General features: G+C 41.6%; 1 protein-coding gene and 1 long non-coding RNA gene across 2 annotated transcripts in view; one reads left to right on the top strand and one right to left on the bottom strand.

Moving 5' to 3' along the window:
- Nucleotides 1-12007, top strand: part of hnf4a (hepatocyte nuclear factor 4, alpha) — a 40480-nt gene that overhangs the window by 4739 nt on the left and 23734 nt on the right. The gene's annotated exons all lie outside the window — the stretch shown is intronic.
- LOC133456651 (uncharacterized) lies at nt 511-10741 on the bottom strand. The gene is made up of 3 exons (XR_009783812.1): nt 10304-10741; nt 1325-1456; nt 511-573 (listed from the first exon to the last, which is right to left on the bottom strand). It is a non-coding gene; the product is annotated as an uncharacterized LOC133456651 (long non-coding RNA).

Raw genomic sequence — 12007 nt, forward strand, 5'->3', positions numbered from 1 at the left:
TCGATTCAATTTTATTTATATAGCGTCTAATACAACAAAAGTTGTCTCTAGATGCTTTCCAGAGACCCAGAACATAAACCCCCGAGCAATTATTACATAAACAATGGCTGGTAAAAACTCCCCTTTATGAGGGAAGAAACCTGGACCAGGACCTGGATCATAAGGGGGGGCCCTCCTGCCGAGGGCCAGACTGGGGGGTCGGGGATGTCAACAGCACAGCAGGCAGGTGGAAGCAGCAACGGGTTGACCGGGGGGGGGGGGACGGCAGGCAGGTGGAAGCAGCAACGGGATGACCGGGGGTGGGGACCGCAGGCAGGTGGAAGCAGCAACGGGATGACCGGGGGTGGGGACCGCAGGCCAGCACGCAGCTCCTGAAGCTCAGGCCCAATCAGCAAGCCCCAGGTTAGGTGCAGGGTCGGGGAAAGGTTGAGAAGGGGCAGGGCCAGGGAGAGGAGTCTTGACGGACAAACCTCTCCCCCGCCTGACCGGGCCGTTACCCTGACCCTCTCACTCCCACACTGCAGGTTCCGGTGTTGTGCATTCAGAGATGCTCTTCACCACCGGCAGAGGATGCTGCAACATGGACAAAAGAGAAAAAAGAAAATGGGGGCCAGCACAAGAGGTGGGGATTAAAGATCTTTCCGACGGGTTTTTCTGCCAGATATTCTCAGTAAACCCTCACTACACTTGCATTACGGAGCACAAGTCTTTCCCTGACCCTGCACCCCAACCTGGGACTTGCTGATTGGGCCGGAGCTTCGGGAGCTGCGTGCTGGCCTGCGGCCCCCACCCCTGGTCATCCCGTTGCTGGCCCCCCTTCTCCTCCCTTTTCTCTCTCTGCAGGTGGTCGTGGGTGGCTTGTAGCTTGCATTACGGAGCACAAGTCTTTCCCTGACCCTGCACCCCAACCTGGGACTTGCTGATTGGGCCGGAGCTTCGGGAGCTGCGTGCTGGCCTGCGGTCCCCACCCCTGGTCATCCCGTTGCTGCTTCCACCTGCCTGCTGTGCTGTTGCCGTCCCTGACCCACCAGTCTGGCCCTCGGCAGGAGGGTCCCCCCTTATGAGCCTGGTCCTGCTCAAGGTTTCTTCCCTCCTAAAGGGGAGGTTTTCCTTGCCACTGTTTGGCTTAAGGTTTTTCTCCCACTAGGGGAGTTTTTACCTGCCATTGTTTATGTAATAACTGCTCGGGGGTCATGTTCTGGGTATGGGTCTCTGGAAAGCGTCTAGAGACAACTCTGTTGTATTAGACGCTATATAAATAAAATTGAATTGAAAACTATACATTTGGGCGTGCGTGGTCAGTCCAGCATCTGATCCAACTCACCACCAGGTGGTGAACAGTTGACAGATCAGTTCCTCCCTTCACAAAGGCGGCCACAACATGTAGGTGCAAATCCAATGAAAGAATTATAGACTGAAAAGATTGCACCCCAGGGTGTCCTGGTGCCGTGTGCCCCTGTGGAGATCCAGCAGAACTTAGTAAGGTTGTCCAAGCCAGCTTATTGATGATACTCTTTTCAGAGCCTGTAGATATGTCCAACAACAATATTATTACTATTGTTTAAATCATATGGCCCAAACCAGAACTTTAAATAAGTTCAACAGCAACACATGAGTAAACAAAGTATAACACTGTGTCAGTATTTACTGAGAAAAACTAAAGTGAAATGCAGAAGCAGCGGGTAATAAACCATGTAAACTGGTACAGCTTCCACAGCACTTACGAGAGTAGGAAGCTTTCACATGCTGCTAAATAATAACACTTGGTTCATTAATCATAAGCTACTGTAAGCACAAATGTAAAAGCACAAAGTTTGACATTTTGCTGCTCCGGAGCATTCTGATGTGTAGCAGACATAATGGCTTGGAGGAAAAACATCAGCCATGATATTAGAGGAAAGATCCTTGGTGGACCTTTTGGGAAAATGTATAAACAAACACTTGTGAGTCCAGGGGGAATATGCACCTCTTTTCTGACTTGGGCAGTAGCAAAAAGGAAAGCAAGTTGGAGTCAAGCTCCGTGTGGTGAGTTGGCAGCATGGAAGAGCCTGCTCTCATCAACGCCAGCGTGCTGAGTTTAGCACTAACCTCTGGTGAAATCACATCAATAGTTTTCAGTCTCATTCTTTAAGCCACATGTGGGAGTAGGGAGTGTATTATTACAAGAATTATAAAGAACTTGTGTTTTGATCTACAAATCAAGCAAACACGAAATAGATCAGACTCTACAAAATCTCATACTGATTTTATTAAAAGAACTTTAAACAAACCCAGAAATATGGTTCACCATTGTTGAGTACAAATATTCCAAAACCAGGATATTTATAGCCAGTACTGGAGTTGAGGGGGGTCGAGGGGGGACGGCATCCCCCCTGAAATAAAAACGGTCCAAATCATCCCCCCCCTGAAATAAAAATGGTCAAAATCCTCCCCCCTGTAAAACTGACATCCCCCCTTTCCATCCCTTATGTCATTTCATCAATGAATGTGGTTTTACTGCTATTTCAACATTTAGAGTCATCACCAGAAAAATAACTCCAAAAAAATAACTTATCTGACAATTTTCACCTGTTTCAGGTACATTTTCACTTGAAATAAGTAGAAAAATCTGCCAGTGGGACAAGAATTATCTTCTTATTACAAGCAACAAAATCTTGTTCCACTGGCAGATTTTTCTACTTATTTCAAGTGAAAATCTACTTGAAACAGGTGAAAATTGTTGTTAAGATTTAGAGTTTTTGCAGTGATCCATGTTACTTATCCTGTGAAGGACAGAGTCATATTGATAAGTTCAGAAAAGTGTTTTTTATTGTTGTGTTTTGATGTATTTGATGTAAGCCCAGTGGATATTTAAAGCTTACAGAAGGCTGCATTTAACTGCTGCTATGTCATTCCTGCAGTATTTCTGCAGGTGTTTTGGTCACTGCTATTATTTGTAATATATTATATTATTTGTAATCAGCACAAATTATCTGTCCCCATATGATAAAATCCACCATTCCCTCTGATTGTTTTTTACAACTCGAGTACTGTTTACAATAACTTTCACCTTCCAAACCTAAACTCCTTGTTGGCATAGATTTGGTTATATTGTTATATTATATGTTATATTAGAGGGTCTCTGCTTTAACGACCTCCAGAAACATTACATGTAGCAAATGTAACTTTTCATTTGTTTTGCATAAGGATTCATTTTGGTCAGCTTTCTCACGGCCAGTTTGTATTAGTGACGTGGATGAATCTAAAATACTAAAATAAATGATGTATGTTTACTAAAAAAACGTCCAGTCTTTTGCCTCCCCTACATTCAAATGTTAAGACAAGCTGAAACAGCTTTATCTGAAAAACGCAGCTCATAGCTCACAGAATGCACATTGTGTCAAGACACCAGGGATTATTAGCTCAACGGTCGTGGCCTGAGCAAACTCCCCAGCTCTGCCGTTGGCTGCTCCTCCTGGTGAGAGTAAATATGACAACAGCCGTTAAACAGACCCCAGCTCAGAGCTGTTTACCCACAACGCTGATGACTGGACGACAGCTCACAGAGACGCCCGGCTCCTTAATGTTCTCTGTCAAAGTGTCAAGATACGCTGATAGTATTACTGTGTCAGGGTGTACATGTTACATGTTAGGGGTTGTGTGGATAATGACCATAACTTTAACTTTAAGGACATTTCTACTCAAAACAAGTACTTAAGTATCGTCAGTACTCGAGTTGTAAAAAACAATCAGGGGGGGTGGTGGATTTTATCATATGGAGACAGATAATTTGTGCTGATTACAAATAATATAGCAGATTTTTCTACTTATTTCAAGTGAAAATCTACTTGAAACAGGTGAAAATTGTTGTTTTTTCCAGTGGTGAGTCTTGTTTTTTTTTTTTTTACTAAAATGAGACATTTTAACTAGAAATAAGACAAATATTCTTGTTAAGATTGTGAGTTTTTGCAGTGATCCATTTTACTTATCCTGTGAAGGACAGAGTCATATTGATAAGTTCAGAAAAGAGTTTTTTATTGTTGTGTTTTGATGTATTTGATGTAATTCCAGTGGATATTTAAAGTTTTTTTATATATATGTTGTTACAATCTAATGAGCCACATATGTAGAGTACAAAAGAGTACAAAATATCCTCCTCTTTTCAGGTGGATCACACAACATTTTATAACAGACTTTGTAACTGCTATGAATCACATTATAGCACCTGAACAGTCCGCATCCATTATTAAAATTTCACCAATTAGGCGCTAAAAGTAATCCATCCATATTATTAGGAATTTTATTTATTTTTTTTTCAACTTTGTTTATTGAGCAAAATGTTCATACATATCACACGGTTCAGATGTCACACGATCTCCTTTTCATTGTTACATTCTACTTTCAAACCAGAAAAGGAAACAATAGCAGTACTGGTTACAAACAACAAGATATAAAACACGTTATTCTTTTCCTCCAACAGCCACTTTGTGTTTAAAGACTGTTTGGTTACCCGAAAAAAAAAAAAAAAAAAAAAAAAAAACGAACAAGCCCAACAGGCTATAGAAGATAAAATACACACCAAAGTATTACTAAATAACTAATACTAAAAATAACTATTGCTGGTGCAGCATCCTCTGCCGGTGGTGAAGAGCATCTCTGAATGCACAACACCGGAACCTGCAGTGTGGGAGTGAGAGGGGCAGGGTAACGGCCCGGGCAGGCAGGGGAGAGATTTGTCCGTCAAGACTCCTCTCCCTGGCCCTGCCCCTTCTCAACCTTTCCCCGACCCTGAACCTAACCTGGGGCTTGCTGATTGGGCCGGAGCTTCGGGAGCTGTGTGTTGGCCTGCGGCCCCCACCCCTGGTCATCCCGTTGCTGCTTCCACCTGCCTGCGGTCCCCACCCCCGGTCATCCCGCTGCTGCTTCCACCTGCCTGCTGTCCCCACCCCCGGTCATCCCGCTGCTGCTTCCACCTGCCTACGGTCCCCACCCCTGGTCATCCCGCTGCTGCTTCCACCTGGCTGCGGTCCCCACCCCCGATCATCCCGCTGCTGCTTCCACCTGCCTGCGGTACCCCCCCCCCCCCCGGTCCTGCTGTGTGCTGCTGACGTCCCCGACCCCCAGTCTGGCCCTCGGCAGGAGGGCCCCCCCTTATGATCCAGGTCCTGGTCCAGGTTTCTTCCCTCATAAAGGGGAGTTTTTACCTGCCATTGTAATAATTGTTCGGGGGTTCATGTTCTGGGTCTCTGGAAAGCGTCTGGAGACAACTTTTGTTGTATTAGACGCTCTATAAATAAAATTGAATTGAATTGAATTGAATTGAATTGTGTTGGAAAGTTAGAGGGCAGGGTGCAGCGAGATGAGATTCACCTCGTACTGACGTAGAACACGACAAAACCGTGTTTTTCTGATGTTTACAGGAATCTCAAAGGCCATAAGTAGCCTGTGTAGAAAGTAGGTAATATGCCGTTCACTTGACACCATTAATCTGGGTGTTTAGGTCTCCGATCAAATCTCATTGTGACAGGCATTAGGAGATTATCCCTGAGCACCGTGGGCCCTTACAGTCAGTACTGGCCCCGAGGAAACAGCAGCAGCAGTGGCCCTGCTTCTCCTCCAGACCGGCCTCCACATCACCGGGCGTTAGAGCTGCCGGGGCCCATGGGCCTTCGCTCAGCTCAGATCACTGGCAACGTTCGGCCCTTACAGGGATGTACGGCCAAGATGGGACGCTGCTTTTCAACAATCCATGCAAAGGTAAAGGACACGCAGGGAGCTCAGTGGGAAAGTCTGAGTGTGGATTTTCTGGTTGTTGCGTGTCGTTGGAGGCTCAGAGACAAAGCTCTGTGAACGCCTTACAACACTTCTTTTCAGTTTTGGTTTACTGCTCTTTGAATCTTGAACCTTTTTGAGAGTGAGGGGGATTTTTCAAAGTACTGCTTTGATAAATATACATGTATGTATAACGTATATTAGGCTAAATTATCTTGACATTATAGGACTGTCTCAGAAAATGTGATTATTGTAAGATAAAGGTGTTTCAGCTTGTCTTAACATTTGAATGTAGGGGAGGCAAAAGACTTTTTTAGCAAACATAGATCTTTTATTTTAGTATTTTAGATTCATCCACGTCACTAATACAAAGCTGACCAAAATTAATCCCTATGCAAAACAAATGAAAAGTTACATTTGCTACATGTACAGGACTGTCTCAGAAAATTAGAATATTGTGATTAAGTTCTTTATTTTCTGTAATGCAAAAATGTCATACATTCTGGATTCATTACAAATCAACTGAAATATTGCAAGCCTTTTATTATTTTAATATTGCTGATCATGGCTTACAGCTTAAGAAAACTCAAATATCCTATCTCAAAAAATTAAAATATTCTGGGAATCTTAATCTTAAACTGTAAGCCATAATCAGCAATATTAAAATAATAAAAGGCTTGCAATATTTCAGTTGATTTGTAATGAATCCAGAATGTATGACATTTTTGTTTTTTTAATTGCATTACAGAAAATAAAGAACTTTATCACAATATTCTAATTTTCTGAGACAGTCCTATATATTTGGTAAGATGAAGATGTTGTGTATAGAATGACTGAACAGAGATCCAGGGATTCAAGACTTTGTAAAAGGAACATTTACTGTAGTATTAGTATTAAGTGAAGTCCTGGGCCGAGCGTGCACTCGTGCTGTGACTGCATGTCCACATGGGGGTAGTAGTATGCAGAGATGTCATATACACTGTAGTATTCAGTACTTCAGAGGTGGATAGGAACAAAAGGCATTCACTAACGTTCTGACCTCAATTATATTTAAATTTCAGTTATATATTTGAGATAAATATTATACGCACATATACCAATATTTTATTTGAACTTTAGCTGCTTTGCACATTTGGTTTTTACTTGCAAAGCATTATTTCTGCAGTACTCTGAAGGAATTTAGGTTAGATATAGCAAGACTGGCTGCAAGACTGAAATGCACCAATACTGCTTACACATAATTGAAATGTAAAGTATATACTGCAAAACTAAAATATAATGATCCAGTATGCTGAGCAAAGTAAAGAACGTGATACCTTTTCAGTCATTAAGTGGTGAATTACAGGATTTTATCAAAACTACTGTACTGTACTGTAATTGAGTACAGCACCGCTGCATTTAAGCATCATTAGTTTTTTAGTGATGGTTTTCAGAAACCTGCAAGTACTACAGTATATACTTTGCCAGGTTGTTGCTAAAAAAATCCCAATACTTTTTTATTCTGTAAACTTTGAAACCCATACTTTTACTTAAACAATAGTAACTTTCCACTGTAATATTTTTTACTCTAATATAAAGTAAGATACTTGAAATACTTACCACCACTGTTGGTTAGAATTGTGAAAGTGGTGAAAAAATAAGAGCAGAAGAGAGAAATATGTGGCTGTAGCTGTAGCTGGCAGAGGGAACAAATGAACTGAGAATACAATTCACTGAAAACATCTAAATAAATCTTAAAGAGAAATCCCCATTACTGATGCCACCAACAAGCATACATCAGGTAAACGATACTGCTGTAATGCAGAGGTGGGCAACGGCCATGGTTCTGCATGTTAGAGAGGTTTCCCTATTTTGGCCCAGTCCCAATCCCCCCACTACTCCTACTTTCATCCCTACCCCTAAATGTTGCGCGTTCCCATGAGGGTAGTGGTGTCCCAATTCCTCTTTCCACCTAGGGTTAGTGAAGAAAACGAGTGTATTGGCTATGAATCTGGCCCTACGGATCGAGGGTTTTTAGATGCACCCTAGCTGAACTAGGGCCAGAAAAATTTCCCAGAATGCTTTACATCATCATTTGCGGACTGAATCAAAAAATAAACATGACGGACATTTCTTACTTTTTAGTGAATAAAATCAATATTTTGAATTAGTTTCTGCATAAGAATGTGTTTTGATTACATTTCTAGCGAGAAATATATATTTTACTTTCATAATATTCACTCAGTGAATGTACGTAATCACTAGCTTGCCCGTTGCTTGCAAAGTCTTTTTCAAATATCGCCAGAATAAAGGCTGATTTATGGTTCCACGTTACACCAACGCAGAGCCTACGGCGTAGGTTACGCGGCGACACGCACCGTACGCCGTAAACTACGCCGTAGGCTCTGCGTCGATTTAACACAGAACCATTAATCAGCTCCCGAGCCGGCAGGCCGTTCCCATCCCGAAAACATCGGAGCAAATTTCTTAACAGGTGTAGCTACAACTGTTAGATTTCTTTTTTTTTGTGATCAACTTTTTATTTAACTGCAGTAGATAGTAATAGATGAAATCAACTGTTAGATTTCATCTATTAAACCAACATTTATCTTCCTAAATGATTTATTTCAGCCAGCAGTAATTCTCCACAGAGCTGCAGGGACGACGGCGCAGGTTGACCCGGCGATCACGTCTGTACTCCGGCTGCTGTTGCCCCGGACCGGCGGCTTTTCTCATCTCCGAAAACATCGGATCAAATTTCTTAACAGGCGTTATTTGGATAAACTGAGCCCAGGTTGGGGATCTTAACGGTTACTTTTACGCCTGAAAAAATATTAAAACTTAATAAAGTGGCATATTAACAGCGCTACAGCTGAAATTAAAACAGCTTTTATCTCTGGGCTTCCTGATATGGTGTGACGTTTGTGCAAACGTAACTACGCAGTCGCTTACGTACTCGAACGTAAACCACGCAGTGACGTAGCAGCAACATTTAGGGGTGGTGCTGAAAAGTAGGGGTAGTGGGAGTATTGGGACAGGGCCCTGGGAAGATTTCAAGGGCCCTAAAATGTGTCCCTTCTTTTTTAGGGGTAGTGGTAGAAAGTAGGGGGTGTATTGGGATTGGCCCTTAATCACACTGTGATACCAGTGGCTGTGTCATAAACAGCATTGTACAGAACTAAAACATGCAGGACAGCGTCCTTCAATACTGAAGTTGCCCAACCCTGCTCTAATGAATAAATATGCAATGACCTATTAGATAAAGATTTTTTTTTTAAAGAAAAAAAAAATGCTTAAAGTACTGATTCAGTTTCAGTTTCACATGTTGTACATAAACGTTCTCTTTGGTTTAAGCTCAGAGCTGGCAGGATGAGGGTAATGTTGGAGGATATTTAGTAACTTGTTATTCCAGTTGTTGAAGTGTAATATCTATTGATGGGCTGATGACTGAAGGACCGGCACAGATAAACGTGCAGAGCAGAGCTGCTGACACCACAGATTGTGACAGCAGTCAAAATGAATTCTCAGCAAAACAGAGTTAATGATTAGTGAGTATTATCAGAGACTGTGATTGATTTACTTCATGCATGGCTCTTCATGTCTATTGATGCAATTGTTGACTTATTTGCTCCACAGAGGCTGCTGGAGTTCTTTTTCTTTTTTCAGTATGACTGGATATAAAACAAGAATTTCTCTGTCAAGAATCTGCTTTAGTTTTAAACACTACAAAAATATGTTGAAGGTAGATGAACTCAAATATAGGAAAAAATGATATCTTTAAGTAACTTATATATATCGTAGTAAGTATACAGGACTGTCTCAGAAAATTACAATATTGTGATAAAGTCCTTTATTTTCTGTAATGCAAAAATGTCATACATTCTGGATTCATTACAAATCAACTGAAATATTGCAAGCCTTTTATTATTTTAATATTGCTGATCATGGCTCACAGCTTAAGAAAACTCAAATATCCTATCTAAAAAAATTGAATATTCTGGGAATCTTAATCTTAAACTGTAAGCCATAATCAGCAATATTAAAATAATAAAAGGCTTGCAATATTTCAGTTGATTTGTAATGAATCCAGAATGTATGACAGAAAATAAAGAATCTATCTGTCTATCTATCTATACATGCTTTAAAACTTTAACTTTAAAACGCAGTAGGACAAAGAGGAAACTTTTAACCGTGAATTGTTTTAATCTTTTCATGTTGAAAGCCCCCTGAATTTAAGATGTGTTACTGTAGAACAAACTTCAAAAAATATGCTAAATAATATATGAAAATATGGTTTGAAAACAAATGACAAATTAGCTTTGCAATAGAGTTTTATCAATTGACAAGAAGGTATGGTATTATTTTTTTTTCGACTACCAAAAATGCTTAAAACAAGTTAATTCAATCTTTATAAAACAATAATGCCGTCATCATGGTAAAGCAAGAACTCCGAATATTCGTTTGACACGGATGATATGATATTCCAGCGCTGAGCTGCTGCGGCCACTTGCATAAGCCGTGTTATTTGCAGATAGTTATCTGTTGACAAGGTCTTTGCCATGACACTACTCACCTATCTGCAGCATCTCCTGCAGCAGCAGCCGTTTCTGCTGCAGGCAGCACATTGTTCCTTCTACTTTACTCTTATCAACGTCAACGCGCTCCTGGACGGGCCTCACAAACACTCACAGTTCCATCATGCTGTCGTTCCCTCAGAAAGAATCAAATAAGTCCCCGGAGACAGTTTATATTCCACATCTAGGGCCATCAGTTCCAGTTCCACCATGATTGCCTTTTCCTTCAAGCTGCTGGCTCTTGGATTTCTAACGTTTACTTGTCTTGCTTCCCGGCCGCTCGCCTGCCTTTGAGATCAGAGTTAGGCAAATGAAATGTAGTCATTGAGGAGAAGGTACAAATAGGCAGTAGTTACAAATGGAGTTTGGTCAGTGGTCGGAGATTCCTATTCAGAAGATAGACAGGACTTTGTTCACAAACTGGAGTTTGAAGTTTCAAAGGGGAGAATCACACAAGTGTTACATCAGGTCTCGGCGATCCTTTGACTTTTAGCCCCAGGGCAGAAGTTTGGGTGACTGATTATACGACAGTTATGTCTGACCCATCATATTTCAACACGCCGGCTTCCAGCACGTATTTAACAGCTAAATGTTGCCTGTTTCATTAGGCTGTGTTATAGTTATTCATCAGCTTAAATGAATGCTTATCGTTTATTTCAGTACTCGAAATAAGACAAATACTGCCTCTGTATTTTCACACTGAATGGTGACACATGGTCATAATATTTGTACCATTATAATAGTGATAATGGGGTGTGGGGGAGATATGTCCAAGTGTCCTTGGGGAACATACAGGACTGTCTCAGAAAATTAGAATATTGTGATTTTCTGTAATGCAATTACAAAAACAAAAATGTCACACATTCTGGATTCATTACAATGGCTCACAGCTTAAGAAAACTCAAATATGGTGGCGGTTGGGGGGGCGCTGGCCAGCACGGAGCTCCTGAAGCTCCGGCCTGCAAACATGCACAAATGAGAAAAAAGGGGACCGGCACAAGAAACTACAGATGGACAAAAATGATGGCTATGAGATACTTATAATAAATAAAAATGGAAATGGAGAAGAGAGGAAGGGAAGAGGAGAGGAGAAGAAGGGTGAGAGGCTTTAGAGAATCTAGAGATTTACCAACACCAGCTAGAGGTTTACTAAACACTAACTATAGACTTTACTAAACAGAAAGGTTTTAAGTTTAGTTTTAAAGGTGGAGGTGGTGTCAGCCTCCTTAACCCAGATTGGAAGTTGGTTCCATAGTAGTGGTGCCTGATTAAATCCAGATCTAGATTAAATATGTTCAATATTATTGCAAGTCATGAACATTGATGCTGTTTGATCCACATAGGACGTCCTGCCAACCCTACACGCACGGCAGGACAGACTGCCCTGGTTTGTGGTTCCACTTTGGTGGACGGAGTTACCCATTGCTATCAGGGTTAGGGTGTCCCACTCTACTCTCCAGAAACTCTTGACGATGCATCTCTTTCCAGAACCCCTCTTCTCCTAACTCCTCGTGTAATGCCAGGGTATCTACCTGTACTGTGGTTTGATTTCATTTGTAAGTCTCAAAGGCCCTGTCCCAATACACTAACTTCCCCTACTTTTCAGCACTATCCCTAAATTTTGCACGTTCCCGTGAGGGTAGTGGTGTCCCAATTCCTCTTTTCACCTCGTGGTAGTGGCTTAAACGAGTGTTAGGGGGCAT

The sequence above is a fragment of the Cololabis saira genome, chromosome 12, assembly GCF_033807715.1.
Source record: "Cololabis saira isolate AMF1-May2022 chromosome 12, fColSai1.1, whole genome shotgun sequence".
In the NCBI taxonomy this organism is placed as follows: domain Eukaryota; kingdom Metazoa; phylum Chordata; class Actinopteri; order Beloniformes; family Belonidae; genus Cololabis; species Cololabis saira.